Source organism: Cephus cinctus, unplaced genomic scaffold (assembly GCF_000341935.2).
Source record: "Cephus cinctus unplaced genomic scaffold, Ccin1 Ccin1_scaffold0191, whole genome shotgun sequence".
In the NCBI taxonomy this organism is placed as follows: Eukaryota; Metazoa; Arthropoda; class Insecta; order Hymenoptera; family Cephidae; genus Cephus; species Cephus cinctus.
In genome coordinates this window covers 658,431-668,110 of record NW_014332912.1, presented here as the reverse complement: position 1 = coordinate 668,110, position 9,680 = coordinate 658,431, and the positions used below count along the sequence as shown (strand labels likewise).

The following is a 9,680-nucleotide window of genomic DNA, read 5'->3' as shown; positions in this document are numbered from 1 at the left end:
ATGTGTCTATCTTTTTTCATCTGTGTAAGAGGAGGCGCGTGCTGCCTTCGGGAGGATCATTAGATCGTACGGTGGTGGCGAGACAGCATCTTGCCGGCCACGAGCCAGCTGTTCCATAAAACGAGATCGTCCAGCTCCACACCTATGTATTTTCAATAACCGCAGATTGAATGTTACCTAAGTATTTCATGTATGTGTCTATATGGTATATATAGATATATAGATATATGCTGCCAGAGGATAATACGTAACGGATGGCTTGTGGAAAGGAGATTTTTTTATGGGCTACGTGGTATCCCTCGATAGCTTGATCAATTTATTAGTGGCAATCGTTCGATGGATTTTATTGGTATTTCATTTTGCTTGTTCGATGTGTCAGTGGGTTAAATAATTAATTGGTGGGGTCATTGGGTGGATTGTATGCGGAAATGTTATTTTCCTTGATGTGTACCAGGTGTCTTTTTGGATGAGACGCTCTCGAAGCCTCTTTTCCTGTCATCTGGAACCGATCCAAAGAGACATTTTGAAACCACCTCGCGAAAGTAGGTGCTGCTGGCGGCTTCGGATAAATATTCTCTCGATCAGAGATTCGAGCGCGTGACTTTAACGACCGAAAAAAACACGTCTGTGGGTTAGGTGTGGAATATTGATTTGTCTGTTTTGGGCAAAATTCACGACTAACGGGTAATTTGGAAAAGGGCCGAGGGGTTGTCTGAAAAGAAATTCATTCAAACGTTATATACTTGGGGGTGTCTGAGATGTGCAACGTCGGAAGATGAGTCTGTACTGGACCAAAAAAAAAATAATTAATAAACATGAAAACATACCAGGTTCTCTGCTTAGCGTTATCTACTGATTTTTATAAATATTTAATTAATCTTTATAATCAATTTATTGGACCTTTTTTTAGATCTGGTGGACCATCTTTAAGGATCCTATCAGTTCTATTTGATCCATCCCGGATGCTGTGCAGATGATAAGGACGAAAAAAATAATTAAAACTTGGTATGTTATCGGGCAAGCGTATTTATTCTTGTTAATGAGATTTGTTTAAAAGAATAAATTATTTGTTCTTATACGAATTTTTATTCAAAGGGATGCAGGTGCATGCACGCGAAGGTTTCACCATACTCCGGACAATTCCTGAAAGATATTTTGGTCCTAAGATGCATCGCTGGTACCTGTAGAGAAATGCATATCGGATATTCCATCCATGATGACAATTCGATGTCCGAGTGTCAGCGATATCATGGTGTAAGACTTTGAGTCTTGATTCACGGTGGGCAATTGTCAGTCGCGTCAGGCGCACGCTGAATTCTTATGCTAATGCGAGAAAGGAGCCGAGAAGACAATACAGCCACATCCACGTTCAACCACAACATACGCAGGTCGTACCGTATTCTGTATTCTGTATTCCGTCTAGTGAATTAATACAGCTACGGGGACCGCCGAGTGATTTTAGATGTGGAGAGATCGTGATCCGCTCGCTTGGATCGTTGACCAGCTGAACCTGGCACGATCGCCCGATCAGGAGGAACGTCCGGGTTTTGAATCTCGAGACTTGGATACATGAGAAATTTTCACAATTTTCAATTCCATACGAGAGAGGAAGAGGATAGGAGATAAATTTGAAATTTCCACGAGAAACAATGACAAATCTAAAGAAAAAGCAGAGCCACAATATTGAGATGATGACGAATTTTCATAGGAACTGTGACTAATGACTCTCAGAAGCGTCACGAAGAGAGAAACGATAAAAGTGATTCTCTGGAGTGGAAAGGAAATGGCATGTTGTATCTACGCAAGAAAATGACACAGTGCCCGGCTAAAATTTGCACAATAGTTTTGGTTTACCGTGTTACGTACGAGAAAGCAAGGATTCCTCTTTCCGTTTCTTCCTCGAGTGACTCTGTTATGTGGAGGTTACTGGTGGATGCTACTTCCGTTTGGCTGGCACAAGAACGTTACGGTATCGGCACCACTTCCGGTCAACATAGACGCTTCCGGACTACAGTCGAATTATCCCATGAGCTTGGTCGATTCCCACGCGGTACACCCCTTTGCGAAAAATTTTCAACAATGAAACCAACAGTCGTTGCTCGAAACAGTCAGCTGTGGTGGAACTGTTAGATAAATAAATATGTAACAGAAATATGAAGACTCAAAGGATAAAAAAAGTAAGGATTAAATCTTTATACTCCATAATGAAAGTTTATTTGGCCATTCTCATCCACTCGTTTCACTGCTACAGGTGTTCGTGACTATTCGCAAAATGAATCATCTATTCAGTGCATGCAAAGATGTCGATAGCCCTCCTGTATAAATATATATATATATATATATGCAGGTATGAAGTACAATCACGAAGTTTAAAAATGGCTGCACAAAGCCATCACACACAAACGCACATACCCGTCCTTATGGCTCAGAAGAAGCTTTGGTCGCTGATCGCTGAACAACGTGCGCGGCCATTACTCATCGATTAGGATTCATCAGGACTCTCCGTTACTTTTTAGGCACGAGCTCAAGCAAGTTGTTATGGCGCAGGTTGCTACCTTCATGGCGTATCAGAACCCATGACTATGTATGACTCTTGCAAAGATCTTCCATGCTGTTTTTACAATCTCTCAATATTCTATTTGAAGCTGTCCTTACGGTGCAGCCATTTATTTTGGTAATAGTACAAATGACCACCTGTCACTTGGACTGGTCTTGAGAAAAGCTCAGCAGAATACCAGAAAACAATCTCTCCTTGGCTACCATGTACTTAATTTCTTTTCACTTCTTTACAGTTAAACAGAGCGATAAATTATTGCTCCTCGAATCCAGCAATTGCGAAGATCTCATAAGTAATAATGCAGGCGTATAAGGGCATGGCGATGGTTAAAGACAGTGACTGATGCCGGTGCGACGAGGAATCATCTACAGGGAAATCAGATCACGATTAATGTGGGAAATCATGAAGCCCAGGAATATCGGTAGTCAAGAGGGAGGATAACACTGAGAAGTCCAGCAGGTAACGGTCGTTCTGCCTGGCCAGGACAGATGAGTGTAGCATTTCCCATATTGTCTCCGCAACTGACGACTATCCTGCAAACAGGCAACCACTAATCCAGTGGTGCTCAGGATGCTTGTGTATCTGACACCCTTGCAAGGGATGAACTCGAGGTGAGTTTCGAGCTGTTCAGTGAGTAGAGAATAAAAATGTTGTTAATCCTATATATGATTGACTTTTAGGTTACCTTAATCCCATTACCATTTCAGGGTAATTTCTAACCTACAAATTGGGAATGAGACAAGATAATAATTAACCAGGAATACAGTCCTGTGGGCACGATATCGTCTTTTAGGTTAGTAATCAAAGTTCCATTTTCAACCTGACTCTCATGTAAGAGTGACGTACAAGTAGCACGGCTCTTCTTGATCCTGTGTGCATTTGGTAAATTGCAGATGAAATTGAGCGTCACTGAACTGACCAGTACGACATCCAGGCAACGAGGCAACGGCACGAAGACGGCAACGTATGAGCGAGCAGGCAGTAGGTAGGCGTGGCTCCCACCCAACTATACAAAATTACATATTCCTCATCGAGGCTCGAATACGGGAAAAATTATGAATTGCGCTTACTGGTAGGACGTAGTGGAGCGTGGCTCAAGTAACTTTTAAACTATACTATGAACCATTGCTTTATAATGGCCATTCACAATTTTGCAGGAGGATCCTACTGTGGCAGTGAAGACATTCTTTTCAAATATGATCCAATCGATGGACCCTTGCTTCAGTTGACACATATACAACAAATTTGGAAATCTCACAATACGTTCTTCTGAAGATGTTCCTGTCAAACGTCATTGTTACCTGATGACCAAATATGTAAACTCCTGGCAGTACGGAAGATCCGTTGAAACGAAAAAGCGTGTCGAAGTGTGAAGTGACCTTCACAAACGAACCCGTAACCTCGAGCACAAGGGAAGAGGGTCCCTGTACGAGCAAGTATAGTATAACCAAGCTAGTATTATAATACAACTACTGGGTGACCAACGGCACGCGACTAAAAACCGACAGACTCCTCCTGTTTGACTTAGAGTATAGTCCTTGCGGTTGGACTACCAGAACAAGTGTCAAAGTCATAACTTTTTTTTTTTAATTTCAATAGGTACGTCTTACCGTCCTGCACTGAAGGTTTCCCTTTCGTTCAAAAATATCGGCCGACAATTGTATCCACTGGACAATATCATTAGGGCCATGTTGAGCGTACAACTACCAGCTGGATCTCACAGCTAATGAAATTCCACTAAAGCGATGCTAACGGCAGCTTCACTCTGCCACTCTCACTATGCCAATTACGCGTAATTAGCTGGCTTTCAAACATAACGAAGATCCCATACGCTGTGTGTCTAGTATGTATGTCGTCAACTCGTCTCGGGTAGACAGCACAGTTTACCAGAGACTTTATTTTACCATGTACGACTATTATTATACATACATATGTATGTACACGGGGAGAGGCAAGTAAGAGACGTCAGTTCGGATGAAGAGAGTAAAGGATGCTCAGGTAAATATCTTTGAAGAATTTATGAATAAACGCCATCGCTCTTTGTAACTTAATTGTCAATCGGCAGATACGTGGATGGTTTAATAAGCAACTGAATCTAGGCTACGGGGACCTTCGGCTGATTAATATATACGCCCTCTGCAAGGTAGTCGCAACGAGTGTCGATTTACTGGACGCAGTCGCGGGTCAAATTCACTCAATCACTTATTGGAACTGGAAGTTGCATCGGTATCAGGACAGACCACACTGACCACCACACAGACTTTACTAGGAAGCTCAGAATGTCATTGGACATGAGTCTTCGATCCAGGACGGTTGGACGATACGGTAAAAGAGGATTACACAAGTCTAATTCATCACTTGAGGATTTTATAGTGGTTACTTGTCCTCCATAATAATTTCTGCACGTAGAGATCATATGAATTTCTATAATACAGTGGTCATCATTAAATGCGATATTACTAAAATATAACTATAGCAATGCATGATCATCTGTCAAGTGATGGCTATGAGTCCCGCATCTGATCTAGATTTCCTCTTTGCAGATTTCTGAAAGGCAGAGATCTCATCCGTGGAAACTCCCACTTCACTACTTCATTAGATTGGCTAAAATTCTCACGACTCTCCCAGCAATCCGCGCTGCGTCCTTCTGTCCATATAGGATTACGTTAAGCCCGCGAGAGACCAACTTCCGAGAGGAGAGGACGAGCGAGCGACAGGAACGTCGGGGCCGAGGAGGTCAGGAGAGGAACGACGGGAGGAGGAACATGGAGGGGAAGTTATATGCTAGCGAGGAGTGGAGACAGAAGAGAGAGAGAGAGAGAGAAAGAGAGAGAGAGAGAGATGAGAGATGCCAGAGAGGTAATGGTAATTCCTGGCTGGGACTTGGGAGTCTCCGAGAGGTTTCCCACCTTTTACGGTTTCCCTCCTCCAACGAGTCGACCGACCGAGCCCAACGTCCGCTCGTTCGCTCCTCCGTCACTCGCAGGGGATGATGCGTCCGTCCGGTATACTATACCCATAAGTATATATATATTTTGATATACCACAGGGAAGTATCTTCTGACCTTGCTGGCTAAAACCTTCTGAATTATTAGCACGCAAGTCGCTCTGCCGATTATTACATTATTAAATGGAATAAGGATGGTTGGTTACTTGGAAAGCTTGGTCGCAATCAATACTGACTCCTGGAATGTTCTAGAAGGACTGGAAGAATAATAGAAACGAGATGCGAATAAGATTTCGTAAACTGATCGTGAGTCTGAGTAATTTTCATAGAATGATAAATTGTTATTTACTTGACACGTATAACAGCACGGTGACAAGTTAATCTGTTAAGGATTACGTGTTGGTTATAGTCATGAAAGTTTTTATAGCCGGTCGTTACACACTTTCTTAGTGTAATGACTGAAAATGAAAGTCTTCGTCGAAAATATGTTCCCGTTCTTCGTATTTGTGGACATCACCAGCCTCGTGTGTTTTCGTATAGCGTCAAGGTACGCGTCACGAACACTCTTACGAGGTCAATGTCAGCAAATTCTTACGTGGCGCGTAACCGCCGTACCGTTTACGCGGAGTCTCTAACCTCAAGACTAAGAATCCTTCGATCCTCCGCGAGGTCAAGGTCGGGTTCTACTATCCGCCTAACCTCACACGTAGAACAATCTTAACCGTGGCATCGCATCAGACTAAAATCTACCAATGATCAAACCAAGCAACCAACTACGCACATATGACTTCGACTGATCCTGAAGTCAAGATCCAGAGGAAGAAGACCACTGACCGAACGCCAATTAAAGGAGGAATATCAAGACTGTCAGAAATAACGAAGACAGCCGGTACCCTCGTTAGTACGTTATATGCGATAAAAAAGAAACGAATGCAAACTGAAGCCATGGATATTATTAAAAAGTGACGCGGATGATATGCCTAATGGGAAATTAGAGGTACCAAGACTCAGGAGGAGGATGCACAGTCTGCCGATCTCTTCATCCGATTAACTCCCACCTACGACTGACTGCCCCGTATTCTCTCTCTCCAACCCAGTCTCACTCTCCTCCCCTGGCCAACGTGCTCTCGCCTTTGTCTCACTCCTCCTTCACTTCCCTCTCTATCCTCCCATCCTTCTTTGCACCTTACCCCACCAACCCATCTCCCACTAGCAGTCCACCGAGAAGCTTGGCCGTCTGTAATTCCGTGGCTGACGCCACATCGTCCTGACCTCACTTCGGTATTCAGAACAGCCCTAATTAGTCGTCAGCGACGACTGCGTGTACTCTGTCTACCCTCCTGGAAACGAATATGGGTCCCACAGCCAGAAGAGAACATGCAGCAAGCTGAACCCAATAGTATGTCGGCCCAGAATACCCAGCTACTCAATTAGTAATTAAGATACCAACAAAACGACAGAGGGTGACAATTTACATCAAGGTAATACCACCCCTTTGTTCTCTATAAATTATCCAACCACGATCGATAATTCTTCAACTCTTAGTTACAGGATGAAAAAAAATGGAAGAGCAAGAAAAAATTTCCTCAAACTCATACCTCAAGTATTATGCAAACGCGCCGTCGTGATCAGCGTGCAGATATGAAATTCCACGAAGCAAGCAGAACAGCCATACGTATTCCATGCCAAGAAATCAACACAGAAAAGCCGTAACACAAATAACAAACACAAATGGCGATTACCCATAAATCCCATGCGGAAGATCATTTGGACAACGTAGCAGGGGAATCCCCTCAAGCTCTTCTTCAGATAGATTCGTGCATCCCCGTCAAGGTCACGTACAGCCTCGTACTACCGTATATCGATCTTGTTTCATTATATCAGAATTCTACCAAGAGATCAATGATCTACGGATAACGAAGATATTCATCGTAGATCGTGCCGATCGAGGATCCAATGGCTTTTCCATCCAGCGTTAGACGTAACGAGCGTTTCCCGTGGTTGGCCGTCCGTTTGGCGGGTATCCGTGGCAGGTGGTGTACCATACGTAGGTACATATCGTAGTGCGGACGATGCAGGTGATACAGATAGAAAGAACCCAGGAGGGTGCTCCGAGGTGCGTTGCGCCGCGTTTCTCTTGCGTTACGTTACGTTAGCCTGTGCGTGCGTACGCTCGGACGTTTGGATCTACGGACGGAGGGATGCGTGGACTTGTATAGTGTGTATGTATATTATATAGTACGTTCATGCATAAGGATACACGTGGTTGTACCATACGCACAGAGGGATAGACACTGTACCTTCGATACCCATGTGTATGGATGTAGGTGCATCCATAGGGCCCCGTACGCACGAGGGGACAGACCGACAGAGATAGAGGGCCACTTCCGGACAAAAGGGGAGACCGTGGTTCGCGTATCTGTTGCCGCTGGCAAGGAGAACTAGGAGAACCCGCGGGAGAGTCACACTCGAGTGCCCACGCTTCCTCTTTTACCTTCCTCTCGCTCTTCCACCTTGAAACTACTCCTTTACTCCCTCTTCTTCTTGTTCTTATGCGCTGGTACCCTTTTAGGTACTCCTCTTGTGACTTTAAGCCTGATCCATTCGTTACCGGTTTTTAGTATTTAGTCTTTGGGTATTATATTTTATTTTCAATTACTGCTAAAACTTACTGTTTTTTGATTTTTTGGCAGACTGTGCTAGGGAGTAGTTGGGGGATTTATTTTTATTTGTAAGTGGAGTTCACGGTGGATGTAATTTTTGGATATTGGATTTTGGACTTTTTCAGGGATTCATGGGGCACGTGTTATGTGAGATTGGAGGACGAGTGAATTTTTAGGATAATTTTTAAGGGTTAGATAGCTGCGTTAGTTTAAGATTTGATTAGGATTGTAATGGAATGTATGCGTGTAAGATACTGTACTTGTGACTATGGTGGAGCTAAAAGTCTCACGAGCTGCTGAGGAAATGTTGGGGTTGTGTAACGTTAAGAGAATCGTGTCTCACAGTGGTCTTATGCACTCTTGAAAATGCATTTTAGTGTCTCGAGGGAAGTCTGGTTCAATGGAGTCAATAGCGAATAGGGCAGTGATCGATTGAATTTAATTTGCATATATCAGAATTATTTGTTTGATTAATTTGACCAAAACTATGTTTTAGAGGAAGTCGCGTATTTCGAATGATTAAGAATTTAGTAAGAATCACTGTAAATTGGGATTAAAATAACGTAGAATAAGATTTTATACAGACAACTTCCATGTACGATTGAGTAAACTAACTTTAAGTTGACTTTATAAAATCGTTTTCTCGGTATGGGAATATCAAACGATACTTCCTCCTTCCTTTAATCGCGTACCAGTGCATCCCCAATTTTTAACCGGATGGCAGCTGCTCTCCTTCCCGATGATTCCCTTAGCCCAAGACCAGGGTCACTTCGCAATATTCAAGGGTAAGAAAATAATTAAATGTTAATTCAATATTAATTTAATTCTTGTGATATGCGTCTGCAGTGCCATCTACGTAACATGGACTTTCTAGTCAACTTCTACCAGTAGGTATACAGTAGATACCCACAAGTTACGTTCTTATCCCAAGTCGATCGGCTTATCTTAGGGTCCTCTCTTGGTCCCCTTACAGAACGTAAGGCTTCGTCCGCACCGAATTTCACGTGAACCAAGACCCGGTGGTTTCGCCAAGCTGTTTTACAGGTGATTTTGTAAGTCGTCCTAAGTTATTCTTTTTTTTTTCAGTCCTAACCATGTGAAAACGGCCTAACGCTCCATAACTCCTACCAGACGACATCCTGGTTCTTCACCGAAGCTCAAGCATCCTCGCTCGTAGATATTCTCAGATAGTCGTAATGGTCGTAATAGTCACGGGGCACGGGGCACTTGGTCTACGACGGCCACAGGAAACCTCCGGTGCTCCGCCATAAACCGCCGATACACGATAACGATGATAAAAAGAAAAACGAGCGCACGTACGGGTTCCGAAGCTCTCGTTTGTCGAGAAAGTGAACATCGAGGTTACTGACCTCGATAAGACGAACTTCCTTCGAGGCTTTTTTTCGGACTTTTTTCTTCCGCTACTCTCGTTCGATCACCGGAAGTCGAGCTTCCAGCGGGCATTTCGGGGCTTGACCAGAGTTCCGGTACGTACTCGAGAGCCGAGGGTCTC

At 43.6% G+C, this 9,680-nt stretch overlaps 2 long non-coding RNA genes across 4 annotated transcripts; both read left to right on the top strand.

Moving 5' to 3' along the window:
• Positions 1-903: 903 nt before the first annotated feature.
• On the top strand, positions 904-3,850 carry LOC107264731. 2 transcript variants are annotated; one of them, XR_003058887.1, is made up of 4 exons: positions 904-1,005; positions 1,096-3,350; positions 3,451-3,542; positions 3,715-3,850. It is a non-coding gene; the product is annotated as an uncharacterized LOC107264731 (long non-coding RNA). The 2 variants fall into 2 exon arrangements; XR_003058886.1 differs by having other exon boundaries at positions 3,451-3,629; positions 3,715-3,813.
• Positions 3,851-4,162: 312 nt separating this feature from the next.
• Positions 4,163-8,781, top strand: LOC112493915. 2 transcript variants are annotated; one of them, XR_003058889.1, is made up of 4 exons: positions 4,163-4,555; positions 4,623-4,882; positions 5,101-6,985; positions 7,050-8,781. It is a non-coding gene; the product is annotated as an uncharacterized LOC112493915 (long non-coding RNA). The 2 variants fall into 2 exon arrangements; XR_003058888.1 differs by having other exon boundaries at positions 4,163-4,882.
• Positions 8,782-9,680: the final 899 nt, after the last annotated feature.